At 44.7% G+C, this 15,965-nt stretch overlaps 1 long non-coding RNA gene across 3 annotated transcripts; it reads left to right on the forward strand.

Annotated features, from left to right (window-relative positions):
* The first annotated feature begins 6 nt into the window (after nucleotides 1–6).
* LOC123102231 (uncharacterized) lies at nucleotides 7–15,168 on the forward strand. 3 transcript variants are annotated; one of them, XR_006448845.1, is made up of 6 exons: nucleotides 7–469; nucleotides 614–1,108; nucleotides 1,328–1,428; nucleotides 14,100–14,226; nucleotides 14,316–14,685; nucleotides 14,904–15,168. It is a non-coding gene; the product is annotated as an uncharacterized lncRNA (long non-coding RNA). The 3 variants fall into 3 exon arrangements; XR_006448844.1 differs by having other exon boundaries at nucleotides 614–1,428; XR_006448846.1 differs by lacking the exon at nucleotides 1,328–1,428.
* The last annotated feature ends 797 nt before the right edge of the window (nucleotides 15,169–15,965 follow it).

Genomic DNA, 15,965 nt, shown 5'->3' on the forward strand with positions numbered 1-15,965 from the left:
GCCGTCGGAGCTGCCCTTCGCCGCAGGCCGCCGCCGTGCCACTCGCCGTTGTTCCTCTTCTGCTTCACGTGAGACTACTGGTGCACGGGCGGGAGGATTTCCCTAGCCCTGCCCCGTCCTCTCATCTCTCGATCTGATTGAAGCCACGGCCCGGGAATGGCAGCTGAGTCGTCGGCGGTGGCCGACATGCGGAAGGCGCCCTCCATTGAGTGGCGGTGGGTGTCCGCGAGGAGGAGGAGGAGGACAAGCTGGAGGGCCCGCGGCCGTCGGGGCGGCGGGAAGGGGCTGCAGCTTCGAGTTCGAGGACGAGGAGGACAACGTCGACTACGAGGACGAGGACGAGGAGCACCAGAAGGCCAGGAAACTCCTGTCACACACGGCCACCGCCAAACTGCCTCGCGGCCACCCCCGTCCGCTGGTGGCGATCTTTGTGCCTCCAACCGATAGCGATGACCATGCCTTTTTCATGGTATGTATCACAGGCACCAAGAGATCCACATCTTTATTGTGCGATGAATGCAACTTATATGTGCATCTCTTTCTTTCTCTGATCTTCTCCCTCTCATAAGTAGTTCTATACTTCTTAAGTCTGAATGACGTTTCCTTGTGGTAGGAGCAGACGATATTGGATCTGAGTTCGTGAAGGAGGAGCAAATGGATATTTGGATTTGTGTTGCTCCTTATTAATATATGTACAAACGTGTTTTCTTCAGGTTATTACGGTTAACAGTGATGATCTAATCTTAGAAGATTTAAGTTCATGAAGGATAATAAAATTGGCGGCGTACCTGTAGCAGAAGGTCCTAAAAGGAAACTTTTGGTAGTGTGAGCATAGGGATATTTGTTACGTCTTGAAGTTCATGAAGGCTTACTCTTACTGATTCAGGGGGCACCTACATTATTCGGTATTTTGGTACAACTTAAGTATAGGATGTGCACCTTCCATTTGTCTATGCATAATTTTTCTGCTCATGCATGGTGCATACTTTTGACTTACATATGATGTATTCAGCGATGTCATTGGTGACTCGTGTGAAGTTGCTGTTTTTTATTCAGGTGCAATGACACCGTGGCAGCCATGGAGAATATATGCATGAAGCCGTGAGCAGTAAGCAGCTTAGCTATTTATTATTGTTGGCCTTTTAAGTTTGATAGTATTGCTGGATTACCTGCATATTAGATGATGAATAGCTTGAGAAAAGCAAACCTTATCAGTTCTAAAATGTGTTGTTTTTTAGCATAACTAATCGTCGTGTGCTTATACCAATTATACACTGCTAGATAGACATGCATAAGTATGCAGGTTGACGCATAAGTCATTTTACAGTATGATGATGGTGACAATCAACTAAGCTTCAACAACTTATAACTGCATGGCGAGTGGTCGAATGCATGCCTCCCCACACCTCGGTCGATCCTTTTTTTCTGGTATAAACATAATCTCATTGTGCCATCTCACATTGCCAATATATGCCCAGCACCTCAAAGTAGTATTATAGCCTCTATCACTCATATAACCTGATACAATTTGTCTTCTATCATTTCAAATGTGATTGCCTTCTATTCTGCATTATTTAAAGTTGTTGCCGAAACCTTCTCCATGTAGTGCCTTCCCTCATCATATGAGATGCTAGCCCGCGCGCACTAGCTAATTTTTGTTCACCCTCTCTTCCCTATAATCTTTCTCTCTGCTTTTACTTCGCGATCCTGTAGTTGTATATTAGGATGATATGCTGAGCACATATGAGATCGTCACAAGCAAGATAGCTGGACTATGGAGTGCCTAGGGCAGTGGTAATTCATAAATTGCATGATGTTTAATGGGAAGCATCTGAGAGTACCAATGTCCACTAGTAAGATCTGATTTTATAGGTGATCAAGCCAATATAAGTGTACGTGCATCCCCTTTTAGTACAAATTTATAAAAAATATGATATATGCTATGATATTTTCCAAAACAGTTGGCCCTTGATCTTGAGGCACTCATGTGTATTGCTTTTCTTCCTAGAGAAATGTTGGGGAACGTAGTAATTTCAAAAAATTTCCTACGCACACGCAAGATCATGGTGATGCATAGCAACGAGAGGGGAGAGTGTGATCTACGTACCCTCGTAGACCGACAGCGGAAGCGTTATGACAACGCGGTTGATGTAGTCGTACGTCTTCACGGCCCGACCGATCAAGCACCGAAACTACGGCACCTCCGAGTTCTTGCACACGTTCAGCTCGATGACGATCCCCGGACTCCGATCCAGCAAAGTGCCGGGCAAGAGTTTCGTCAGCACGACGGCGTGGTGACGATCTTGATGTTCTACTGTCGTAGGGCTTCGCCTAAGCACCACTACAATATTATCGAGGACTATGGTGGAAGGGGGCACCGCACACGGCTAAAAGAACGATCTTAGAGATCAACTTGTGTGTCTAGGGGTGCCCCCTGCCCCCGTATATAAAGGAGCCAAGGGGGGGTGCGGCCGGCCCTAGGAGGAGGCGCGCAGGAGTCCTACTCCTACCGGGAGTAGGACTCCCTCCTTTCCCTAGTTGGATTAGGACTTGGGGAAGAAGAAAGAGAGGGAAGAAAGGAAAGGGGGGGGCGCCGCCCCCCCTCCTTGTCCAATTCGGACTTGGGGGGAGGGGCATGCGGCAGCCCCTAGGCCTCCTCTCCTCTTCCTCCACTAGGCCCATTAAGGCCCATTAGGTTACCGGGGGGTTCCGGTAACCTCCCGGTACTCCAGTAAAATGTCGATTTCACCCGGAACACTTCCGATGTCCAAACATAGGCTTCCAATATATCAATCTTTATGTTTCGACCATTTTGAGACTCCTCGTCATGTCCGTGATCACATCCGGGACTCCGAACTAACTTCGGTATATCAAAACATATAAACTCATAATGAAACTATCACCGTAACGTTAAGCGTGCGGACCCTACGGGTTCGAGAACAATGTAGACATGACCGAGATATGTCTCCGGCCAATAACCAATAGCGGAACCTGGATGCTCATATTGGCTCCCACATATTCTACGAAGATCTTTTATCGGTCAGACCGCATAACAACATACATTGTTCCCTTTGTCATCAGTATGTTACTTGCTCGAGATTTGATCGTCGGTATCTCAATACCTAGTTTAATCTCGTTACCGGCAAGTCTCTTTACTCGTTTCGTAATACATCATCTCACAACTAACTCATTAGTTGCAATGCTTGCAAGGCTTATGTGATGTGCATCACCGAGAGGGCCCAGAGATACCTCTTCGACAATTAGAGTGACAAATCCTAATCTCGAAATACGCCAACCCATGTACCTTTGGAGACACCTGTAGAGCTCCTTTATAATCACCCAGTTACGTTGTGACGTTTAGTAGCACACAAAGTGTTCCTCCGGCAAACGGGAGTTGCATAATCTTATAGTCATAGGAACATGTATAAGTCATGAAGAAAGCAATAGCAACATACTAAACGATCGGGTGCTAAACTAATGGAATGGGTCATGTCAATCACATCATTCTCCCAATAATGTGATCCCGTTAAACAAATGACAACACATGTCTATGGTTAGGAAACATAACCATCTTTGATTAACGAGCTAGTCAAGTAGAGGCATACTAGTGACGTTTAGTTTGTCTATGTATTCACACAAGTATTATGTTTCCGGATAATACAATTCTAGCATGAACAATAAACATTTATCATGATATAAGGAAATAAAATAATAACTTTATTATTGCCTCTAGGGCATATTTTCTTCAGTCTCTCACTTGCACTAGAGTCAATAATCTAGATTACACAGTAACGATTCTAACACTCATGGAGCATTGGTGCTGATCATGTTTTGCTCCTGGAAGAGGCTTAGTCAATGGGTCTGCTACATTCAGATTCGTATGTATCTTGCAAATCTCTATGTCTCCCACCTGGACTAGATCCCGGATGGAATTGAAGCGTCTCTTAATGTGCTTGGTTCTCTTGTGAAATCTGGATTCCTTTGCCAAGGCAATTGCACCAGTATTGTCACAAAAGATTTTCATTGGACCCGATGCACTAGGTATGACACCTAGATCGGATATGAACTCCTTCATCCAGACTCCTTTGTTTGCTGCTTCCGAAGCAGCTATGTACTCCGCTTCACATGTAGATCCCGCCACAACGCTTTGTTTAGAACTGCACCAACTGACAGCTCCACCGTTTAATGTAAACACATATCCGGTTTGCGATTTAGAATCGTCCGGATCAGTGTCAAAGCTTGCATCAACGTAACCATTTACGATGAGCTCTTTGTCACCTCCATATATGAGAAACATATCCTTAGTCCTTTTCAGGTATTTCAGGATGTTCTTGACCGCTGTCCAGTGATCCACTCCTGGATTACTTTGGTACCTCCCTGCTAGACTTATAGCAAGACACACATCAGGTCTAGTACACAGCATTACATACATGATAGAGCCTATGGCTGAAGCATAGGGAACATCTTTCATTTTCTCTCTATCTTCTGCATTGGTCGGGCATTGAGTCTTACTCAATTTCACACCTTGTAACACAGGCAAGAATCCTTTCTTTACTTGATCCATTTTGAACTTTTTCAAAACTTTGTCAAGGTATGTGCTTTGTGAAAGTCCAATTAAGCGTCTTGATCTATCTCTATAGATCTTAATGCCCAATATGTAAGCAGCTTCACCGAGGTCTTTCATTGAAAAACTCTTATTCAAGTATCCCTTTATGCTATCCAGAAATTCTATATCATTTCCGATTAGTAATATGTCATCTACATATAATATCAGAAATGCTACAGAGCTCCCACTCACTTTCTAGTAAATACAGGCTTCTCCAAAAGTCTATACAAAACCAAATGCTTTGATCACACTATCAAAGCGTTTATTCCAACTTCGAGAGGCTTGCACCAGTCCATAAATGGATCGCTGGAGCTTGCACACTTTGTTAGCTCCCTTTGGATCGACAAAACCTTCCGGCTGCATCATATACAACTCTTCTTCCAGAAATCCATTCAGGAATGCAGTTTTGACATCCATCTGCCAAATTTCATAACCATAAAATGCGGCAATTGCTAACATGATTCGGACAGACTTAAGCATCGCTACGGGTGATAAGGTCTCATCGTAGTCAATCCCTTGAACTTGTCGAAAACCTTTTGCGACAAGTCGAGCTTTGTAGGCAGTAACATTACCGTCAGCGTCAGTCTTCTTCTTGAAGATCCATTTATTCTCAATTGCTTGCCGATCTTTTGGCAAGTCAACCAAAGTCCACATTTTGTTCTCATACATGGATCCCATCTCAGATTTCATGGCTTCAAGCCACTTTGCGGAATCTGGGCTCACCATCGCTTCTCCATAGTTCGTAGGTTCATCATGATCTAGTAGCATGACTTCTAGAACAGGATTACCGTACCACTCTGGTGCGGATCTTACTCTGGTTGATCTACGAGGTTCAGTAGTATCTTGTTCTGAAGTTTCATGATCATCATCATTAGCTTCCTCACTAATTGATGTAGGTGTCATAGAAACCGGTTTCTGTGATGTACTACTTTCCAATAAGGGAGCAGGTACAATTACCTCATCAAGTTCTACTTTCCTCCCACTCACTTCTTTCGAGAGAAACTCCTTCTCTACAAAGTTTCCGAATTTAGCAACAAAAGTCTTGCCTTCGGATCTGTGATAGAAGGTGTATCCGATAGTTTCCTTTGGATATCCTATGAAGACACATTTCTCCGATTTGGGTTCGAGCTTATCAGGTTGAAGCTTTTTCACATAAGCATCGCAGCCCCAAACTTTCAGAAACGACAACTTTGATTTCTTGCCAAACCACAGTTCATAAGGCGTCGTCTCAATGGATTTTGATGGTGCCCTATTTAACGTGAATGCGGCCGTCTCTAAAGCATAACCCCAAAACGATAGCGGTAAATCAGTAAGAGACATCATAGATCGCACCATATCAAGTAAAGTACGATTACGACGTTCGGACACACCATTACGCTGTGGTGTTCTGGGTGGTGTGAGTTGCGAAACTATTCCGCATTGTTTCAAATGTACATCAAACTCGTAACTCAAATATTCTCCTCCACGATCAGATCGTAGGAATTTTATTTTTTTGTTACGATGATTTTCAACTTCACTCTGAAATTCTTTGAACTTTTCAAATGTTTCAGACTTATGTTTCATTAAGTAGATATACCCATATCTGCTTAAGTCATCTGTGAAGGTGAGAAAATAACGATATTCGCCACGAGCCTCAACATTCATCGGACCGCATACATCTGTATGTATAATTTCCAACAAATCTGTTGCTCTCTCAGTATGGAGTTTCTTCATGCGCTTTACACCGATATGACCTAAACGGCAGTGCCACAAATAAGTTGCACTATCATTATCAACTCTGTATCTTTTGGCTTCAACATTATGAATGTGTGTGTCACTACTATCGAGATTTAATAAGAATAGACCATTCTTCATGGGTGCATGACCATAAAAGATTTTACTCATATAAATAGAACAACCATTATTCTCTAATTTAAATGAATAACCGTCTCGCATCAAACAAGATCCAGATATAATGTTCATGCTCAACGCTGGCACCAAATAACAGTTATTTAGGTCTAATACTAATCCCGAAGGTAGATGTAGAGGTAGCGTGCCGACCGCGATCACATCGACTTTGGAACCATTTCCCACGCGCATCGTCACCTCGTCCTTAGCCAATCTTCGCTTAATCCGTAGTCCCTGTTTCGAGTTGCAAATGTTAGCAACAGAACCAGTATCAAATACCTAGGTGCTACTGCGAGCATTAGTAAGGTACACATCAATAACATGTATATCGCATATACCTTTGCTCACCTTGCCATCCTTCTTATCCGCCAAATACTTGGGGCAGTTTCGCTTCCAGTGACCAGTCTGCTTGCAGTAGAAGCACTCAGTTTCAGGCTTAGGTCCAGATTTGGGTTTCTTCTCTTGAGTAGCAATTTGCTTGCTGTTTTTTTTTGAAGTTCCCCTTCTTCTTCCCTTTGCCCTTTTTCTTGAAACTAGTGGTCTTGTTGACCATCAACACTTGATGCTCCTTCTTGATTTCTACCTCCGCGGCTTTCAGCATTGCGAAGAGCTCGGGAATAGTCTTATTCATCCTTTGCATATTATAGTTCATCACGAAGCTCTTGTAGCTAGGTGGTGGTGATTGGAGAATTCTGTCAATGACGCAATCATCTGGAAGATTAACTCCCAATTGAATCAAGTGATTATTATACCCAGACATTTTGAGTATATGCTCACTGACAGAACTGTTCTCCTTCATCTTGCAGCTATAAAACTTATTGGAGACTTCATATCTCTCAATCCGGGCATTTGCTTAAAATATTAACTTCAACTCCTGGAACATCTCATATGCTCCATGACGTTCAAAATGTCGTTGAAGTCCCGATTCTAAGCCGTAAAGCATGGCACATTGATCTATCGAGTAGTCATCAGCTTTGCTCTGCCAGATGTTCATAACATCTGGTGTTGCTCCAGCAGCAGGCCTGGCACCCAGCGGTGCTTTCAGGACGTAATTCTTCTATGCAGCAATGAGGATAATCCTCAAGTTACGGACTCAGTCCGTGTAATTGCTACCATCATCTTTCAACTTTGCTTTCTCAAGGAATGCATTAAAATTCAACGGAACAACAGCACGGGTCATCTATCTACAATCAAACATAAACAAGCAAGATACTAGGGACAATCACATTTGAGCCCCTAGTTGTGTCACACCCGGGTGCTTTGCCCCTAAATTCAAAAAACCCTCGTTTCTGTCCAAGCTCGTTTACTCCTCTTATGCTTTTGCCCTTTGACCGTTTTACCGCAACTTTGAAAACTTCATAACGAATTCATACTAACTCGGAAAAATACAAATAAGATATCAAAATGATCGGAAAAACATCACCTATATGTGCATGTCATTTGCATTCATGACAAAAGTGCTCAAAAGTCCCTATCTTAGTTTGAGCTCATATGATGTTAGCATGAATAGTAAATGATGAAAAAATTGAAAACAAATTCAAAACATATAGGTGATGTTTATCCGAACATTTTGATATCTTATATGCATTTTTCTGAGTTAGTATGAATTCATTATGAAGTTTTCAAAGTTACGGTCAAACAGTCAAAGGGGAAAAGCATAAGAAGAGCAAACGAGCTCGGGCAGAAACGAGGGTTTTTTGAATTTAGGGGCAAAACACACGGGTGTGACACAACTAGGGGCTCAAATGTAATTGTCCCAATATACTATCAGGTACTAAGTTCATGATAAATTTAAGTTCAATTAATCATATTACTAAAGAACTCCCACTTAGATAGATATCCCTCTAATCCTCTAAGTGATCACGTGATCCAAATCAACTAAACCATGTCCGATCATCACGTGAGATGGAGTAGTTTCATTGGTGAACATCACTATGTTGATCATATCTACTATATGATTCACGCTCGACCTTTCGGTCTCTGTGTTCCGAGGCCATATCTGTATATGCTTGGCTCGTCAAGTATAACCTGAGTATTTCGCGTGTGCAATTGTTTTGCACCCGTAGTATTTGAACGTAGAGCCTATCACACCCGATCATCACGTGGTGTCTCAGCACGAAGAACTTTCGCAACGGTGCATACTCAGGGAGAACACTTCTTGATAATTAGTGAGAGATCATCTTAAAATGCTACCGTCAATCAAAGCATGATAAGATGTATAAAAGATAAACATCACATGCGATCAATATAAGTGATATGATATGGCCATCATCATCTTGTGCTTGTGATCTCCATCTTCGAAGCATCGTCATGATCACCATCGTCACCAGCGCGACACCTTGATCATCATCGTAGCATCGTTGTTGTCTTGCCAATCTTATGCTTCCACGACTATCACCACTGCTTAGTGATAAAGTAAAGCATTACAGCGCAATTGCATTGCATACGATAAAGGGACAACCATATGGCTCCTGCTAGTTGCCGATAACTCAGTTACAAAACATGATCATCTCATACAATAAAATTTAGCATCATGTCTTGACCATATCACATCACAACATGCCCTGTAAAAACAAGTTAGACGTCCTCTACTTTGTTGTTGCAAGTTTTACGTGGCTGCTACGGGCTTAGCAAGAACCGTTCTTACCTACGCATCAAAACCACAACGATAGTTTGTCAAGTTGGTGCTGTTTTAACCTTTGCAAGGACCGGGCGTAGCCACACTTGGTTCAACTAAAGTTGGAGAAACTGACACCCGCTAGCCACCTTTGTGCAAAGCACGTCGGGAGAACTGGTCTTGCGTAAGCGTACGCGTAATGTCGGTCCGGGCCGCTTCGTCCAACAATACCGCCGATCCAAAATATGACATGCTGATAAGCAGTATGACTTATATCGCCCACAACTCACTTGTGTTCTACTCGTGCATATAACATCAACGCATAAAACCTAGGCTCGGATGCCACTGTTGGGGAACGTAGTAATTTCAAAAAAATTCCTACGCACACGCAAGATCATGGTGATGCATAGCAACGAGAGGGAAGAGTGTGATCTACGTACCCTCGTAGACCGACAGCGGAAGCGTTATGACAACGCGGTTGATGTAGTCGTACGTCTTCACGGTCTGACCGATCAAGCACCGAAACTACGGCACCTCCGAGTTCTTGCACACGTTCAGCTCGATGACGATCCCCGGACTCCGATCCAGCAAAGTGTCGGGGAAGAGTTTCGTCAGCACGACGGCGTGGTGACGATCTTGATGTTCTACTGTCGCAGGGCTTCGCCTAAGCACCACTACAATATTATCGAGGACTATGGTGGAAGGGGGCACCGCACACGGCTAAGAGAATGATCTTAGAGATCAACTTGTGTGTCTAGGGGTGCCCCCTGCCCCCGTATATAAAGGAGCCAAGGGGGGTGCGACCGGCCCTAGGAGGAGGCGCGCAGGAGGAGTCCTACTCCTACCGGGAGTAGGACTCCCCCCTTTCCCTAGTTGGATTAGGACTTGGGGAAGAAGGAAGAGAGGGAAGAAAGGAAAGGGGGGGCGCCGCCCCCTCCTTGTCCAATTCGGACTTAGGGGGGGAGGGGCGTGCGGCAGCCCCTAGGCCTCCTCTCCTCTTCCTCCACTAGGCCCATTAAGGCCCATTAGGTTACCGGGGGGCTCCGGTAACCTCCCGGTACTCCAGTAAAATGCCGATTTCACCCGGAACACTTCCGATGTCCAAACATAGGCTTCCAATATATCAATCTTTATGTCTCGACCATTTCGAGACTCCTCGTCATGTCCGTGATCACATCCGGGACTCTGAACTAACTTCGGTACATCAAAATATATAAACTCATAATGAAACTGTCATCGTAACGTTAAGCGTGCGGACCCTACGGGTTCGAGAACAATGTAGACATGACCGAGACATGTCTCCGGCCAATAACCAATAGCGGAACCTGGATGCTCATATTGGCTCCCACATATTCTACGAAGATCTTTTATCGGTCAGACCGCATAACAACATACTTTGTTCCCTTCGTCATCAGTATGTTACTTGCCCGAGATTCGATCGTCAGTATCTCAATACCTAGTTTAATCTCGTTACCGGCAAGTCTCTTTACTCGTTTCATAATACATCATCTCACAACTAACTCATTAGTTGCAATGCTTGCAAGGCTTATGTGATGTGCATTACCGAGAGGGCCCAGAGATACCTCTTCGACAATCAGAGTGACAAATCCTAATCTTGAAATACGCCAACCCAACATGTACCTTTGGAGACACCTGTAGAGCTCCTTTATAATCACCCAGTTATGTTGTGACGTTTGGTAGCACACAAAGTGTTCCTCCGGGAAACAGGAGTTGCATAATCTCATAGTCATAGGAACATGTATAAGTCATGAAGAAAGCAATAGCAACATACTAAACGATCGGGTGCTAAGCTAATGGAATGGGTCATGTCAATCACATCATTCTCCCAATAATGTGATCCCGTTAATCAAATGACAACACATGTCTATGGTTAGGAAACATAACCATTTTTGATTAACGAGCTAGTCAAGTAGAGGCATACTAGTGACGTTTAGTTTGTCTATGTATTCACACAAGTATTATGTTTCCGGATAATACAATTCTAGCATGAACAATAAACATTTATCACGATATAAGGAAATAAAATAATAACTTTATTATTGCCTCTAGGGCATATTTCCTTCAAGAAATACATGTGAAAGATCATGGATGTCACCTAGAGGGGGGGTGAATAGGCGTTTTAAAATAATTACGGTTTAGGCTTGAACAAATGCGGAATAAATCTAGCGGTTAATTTGTCAAGCACAAAACCTACAACAACTAGGCTCACCTATGTGCACCAACAACTTATGCTAAGCAAGATAAACTACTAGGTGATAGCAAGATATATGACAAGAAACAATATGGCTATCGCAAAGTAAAGTGCATAAGTAAAGAGCTCGGGTAAGAGATAACCGAGCCACGCGAAGACGACGATGTATCCCGAAGTTCACACCCTTGTGGATGCTAATCTCCGTTTGGAGCGGTGTGGAGGCACAATGCTCCCCAAGAAGCCACTAGGGCCACCGTAATCTCCTCACGCCCTCGCACAATGCAAGATGCCGTGATTCCACTAAGGGACCCTTGAGGGCGGTCACCGAACCCGTACAAATGGCAACCCTTGGGGGCGGTCACCGAACCCGTACACTTTGGCAACCCTTGGGGGCGGTGACCGGTACCCGTCAAATTGCTCGGGGCGATCTCCACAACCTAATTGGAGACCCCGACATTTGCCCGGAGTTTTACACCACAATGATTGAGCTCCGAACAACACCAACCGTCTAGGGCGCCAAGGCACCCAAGAGGAACAAGCTCTAGGGTGCCCAAACACCCAAGAGTAATAAGCTTCTCAAACTTCACTTCCACGTATCACCGTGGAGAACTCAAACCGATGCACCAAATGCAATGGCAAGGGCACACGGAGTGCACAAGTCCTTCTCTCTCGAATCCCACCGGAGCAACTAATGTTAGGGAGGAAAATGAGAGGAAGAACAAGAAGGAGAACACCAAGAACTCCAAGATCTAGATCCAAGGGGTTCCCCTCACATAGAGGAGAAAGTGATTGGTGGAAATGTAGATCTAGATCTCCTCTCTCTTTTCCCTCAAAAACTAGCAAGAATCCATGGAGGGATTGAGAGTTAGCAAGCTCAAAAAAGGTCAACAATGGGGGAAAAACGAGCTCAAGAGATAGGGTTCATTGGGGAAGAAGACCCCCTTTTAAAGGAGGGGGGAAATCCAACTATTATGTGCTCAGCCCGCACACAAGCGGTACTACCGCTCCTGGTCCCGGTACAACCGGGACTCACAGTATACGTGCAGAACCCTACCAGGCGGTACAACCGGGCGACCAGGCGGTAGCACCGGTTGAGAAGAACAACCGGAGCAACCGCCCAGCCACCGCTCAACCACCGCATAGGAACAGAAGGGAGTCACCCCTGAGTGCGGTAGTCGAGCGGTACCGGGCCGGTGCAACCGCATGGCCTTGAGCGCTCGGGCGGCTAAGTCCTGAGCGGTAGAACCGCTCCGGACACCGGTGGTACCGGTACGACCGGACCAACCGGGCCACCACCGCCCGAGTACCGCATCAAAACAGAGGCCTGACCGGTACTTGGGCGGTGCCTGGCCGGAACAACTGCCCAAGTCTTTGCTGAGCAAGATGGCGGTACCACCGCCCGAAAGCAGCGGTACAACGGCTGAGAGCTCCAAGCGGTACTACCGCTGGGGCTCGAGATACTACCGCTGGGACCAGACAAAAACCACTTCCAAGAAAACAAGAACTGCCATAACTTCTGCATATGAGCTCCGAATTGAGCAAACTCAAGCTTGTTGGAAACAAGACGACGAGTAGCATCAAAACAGCGACTGGTAATAGTAAGAAGAGGCAGGGGAGGTATGCCTAACAAAAAGAGGAGTGAAACCTTCAACCGAGAAGAATCGGCAAAACCTCCAATATCGAAAACATCATAGAAGATGCATGCGAACTCCGTTTTCGATGAACTCAAGCTTGTCATCAAGATGACCATAAGCTCTAAGACTCACAAAGAGAACCAAACAAGAACCAAGAAAGATGATGCAAGGATGCAATGGTTTGAGCTCTCTACGAACGATATGATCAAGCTACTCATCGAGAGCCCCCTTGATAGTACGGCAATCGATCCTATAACCCGGTCTCCCAACTACCATCATGAGACCGATAAAATAGAAAACCTATCAAGGGCAAACCTTTGCCTTGCACATGGTCCACTTGAGCTAGATGATGACAATCTTGACTCCCTCAAGTTGGACCACCTTTCTTGATTGTGTTGACTCGATGAAGACTAGTTGATTGCTCCCCCATACTCCACTATGGGTGAGCCACTCTTCCGCACATCTTCACAAGTCCATTATCACCACAAAGGACGGCAAGCTTCAAGCATTTGATCTCTTCATGATGCTCCACTTGAACTTGCACACCGCAACCTAACCCCACAAAGAACTCTCACAAAGACCATGGGTTAGTACACAAAGCGTAATTGACAATTCTTACCATATCATGGGATCACTTGATCCCTCTCGGTACATCTTCTGCGCTTTGTGAGTTGATCAACTTGATTCACTCTTGACTTAGTCTTGATCAACCTTGAACCTTTCCAATTCTCTTCATTTGAATGATGTCTTGAAGGTAGACATGAATGATCACACAATCTTCTTCTTCAAGACATGCTTGCAATAAGCTCAACTCTCACCTGACCAATCTTTGGATAATTCCTTGAAAAGCACTTTGGCCATCTCAACTCACACATGACCAATCTTTGGATAATTTCTTAAAAAGCACTTTGGCCATCTCATAAACTCCTTGAAACCAACACATGGACTTGAAGACAATCCTATGGACAAATCCTTTAAATATAACTTAAGGCAACCGTTAGTCCATAGAGATTGTCATCAATTACCAAAACCATACATGGGGGCACCGCATGTCCTTTCAACATGTCTATTGATTATTATTGGAATTGGTTTGAAGAAACAGAGTATGATCTTCTTTCACAAGTAGTGATCATAAAACAACAGGGAGAGGCGTTTTAGCTCCCAGAGGGTGTTTCAGCGGTGTGCTCGAGGACGAGCATTGACAGCGCGGGTGTCCGATTTCCAGCAGCGCAGACATGGCGATGGATTTCTCCATCTCTCCGGTAGACAGGTCAGAAATCCCCTTCTTGGAAAAGAAAACTTCTTCCATTTACTATCCAGCATCAGAGAGATCTTAGAGCTTTAGTTCAACGCGTGCAGGTTGCCCATCTTCCTGGATGAGGCGGCTAGCGTGGTGGCCCTAATGGATTTGATTGGTGGCGAAGAGGAATCCGCCAATGGATCTTGTGGGGCTGTTGTCGCCGGATTTGCGCACGACTCATCTGGGCAGTTCGTACGTGGTGTTGTGTGCAGCAAGGAGAGGACTGTAGCTACCGGTGGTGCCGCCATGTCCGGTTTCAGTGAGAGCGAGGGTGACAAAGCAGATGCAATTGACCAAGCCGACGACCGAAGCACATATTGATGAACACCAAGAGGCTGTGATTTAAGATCGAACTGAAAGTGGTGATGGAGGGTCTGCTCAATCTACTACTTGCAAGGTGGATCCGCAAGCCCCTGGGTGGACTTAGAGGTAATAGGCATTTACTTATAAGAGGTAAATGGTGTGTAGCAAAACCAGAGTTGCGATGATGTCTTGGTTATTGTAGTTTCATATGATCCCCTGAGGCATTGTACATTAGATTGGTGGGTTAGAAACACACGATTTCGTCATGTCATTGCAGAGCTTGATTAAGTTTATACAGTACATTTTATGGAGTATGCTAACTCTCCGCTGCACTGAAATTACAGGACACCCTGTCCCAGCGGGCTCGACACACTCTCCGCTTCGCTGAAATTACAGGACACCCTGTCCCAGCAGGCTCAACATTCTCTGCTCCGCTCAAATTACAGGACCGGACACTATGTCTGGGAAGAATTTGTGCACTGGAGCAAATGATTTAGGGGTATACAGATTAGTTGGGTGAGCACGGTGCTATTGGGCTAACACTAGACCCTATGTAAGAAACATATGGTTTTTACAATCTTTATTCATGGAAGCATGGTTTCACCATTAGATATTATGGGAAAAGTAGGCTTAATGTCAGGAAGACAAAATATATGAAGTTTTCTGCGTATGGTTGGGAGAGGAGAGTGGTGCAGCAGTGGTGGCAGGAGGAAGAAGATTGCTCCATCCATCAGTTGGCCGAGCTCCGGCGTCCTCACGTCAGGCTTGGCTTGGAGTGCTGACAATGAAGCATTCTACATGGTATGCATCCAGATCCGCTTCATCTGCTAGACGCTAAATCGAGTCAATGGACCAATTGGCTAGAATTAGAAATTAACTGTGTGTATTTTGTGTTTGCGCCTCCGTGTATTTTGCTGGACGCTTAATGTGTTCATCGCTGGGAGGAACTATCTCTAAATTAGTTGTTATTATTGCAGTGTAGTAGCCAACGTGCGTGTGGACTAATGTTTAATTATGTGAGATTACCCCAAAATGCCTGATGCTGTTAAGCTGCAAAATGCACCTTCGTAGATAGATTGAGAACCTGACAACCAACGTTTTTCCAGCATTTTATTTGCCCAAGTGATGTCTTTCCGACTTTTTTTCCTGTGTCGGTGACAAATCTTGCCATGTGTTGGTTGTGCGTGTAAAAAATAAAACCTCTACCCATGGACTCCTGTTGTGAAATTTTAGAAGACGTCTGATACATTTTAGGGGGCACATGCATAAAACTTGTACTTGGTCTATCTGTATGTGACATCTACCAGTTTGAATTAAAAAATCGTTAATCATGGGACGTAAGGTGTCGATGGAGGTGGTGGGGGCAGCTAGAGTACCACAGGCGGCTCCGTTTGTCCCAATGTCTG

The sequence above is a fragment of the Triticum aestivum genome, chromosome 5A, assembly GCF_018294505.1.
Source record: "Triticum aestivum cultivar Chinese Spring chromosome 5A, IWGSC CS RefSeq v2.1, whole genome shotgun sequence".
Taxonomy (NCBI): Eukaryota; Viridiplantae; Streptophyta; class Magnoliopsida; order Poales; family Poaceae; genus Triticum; species Triticum aestivum.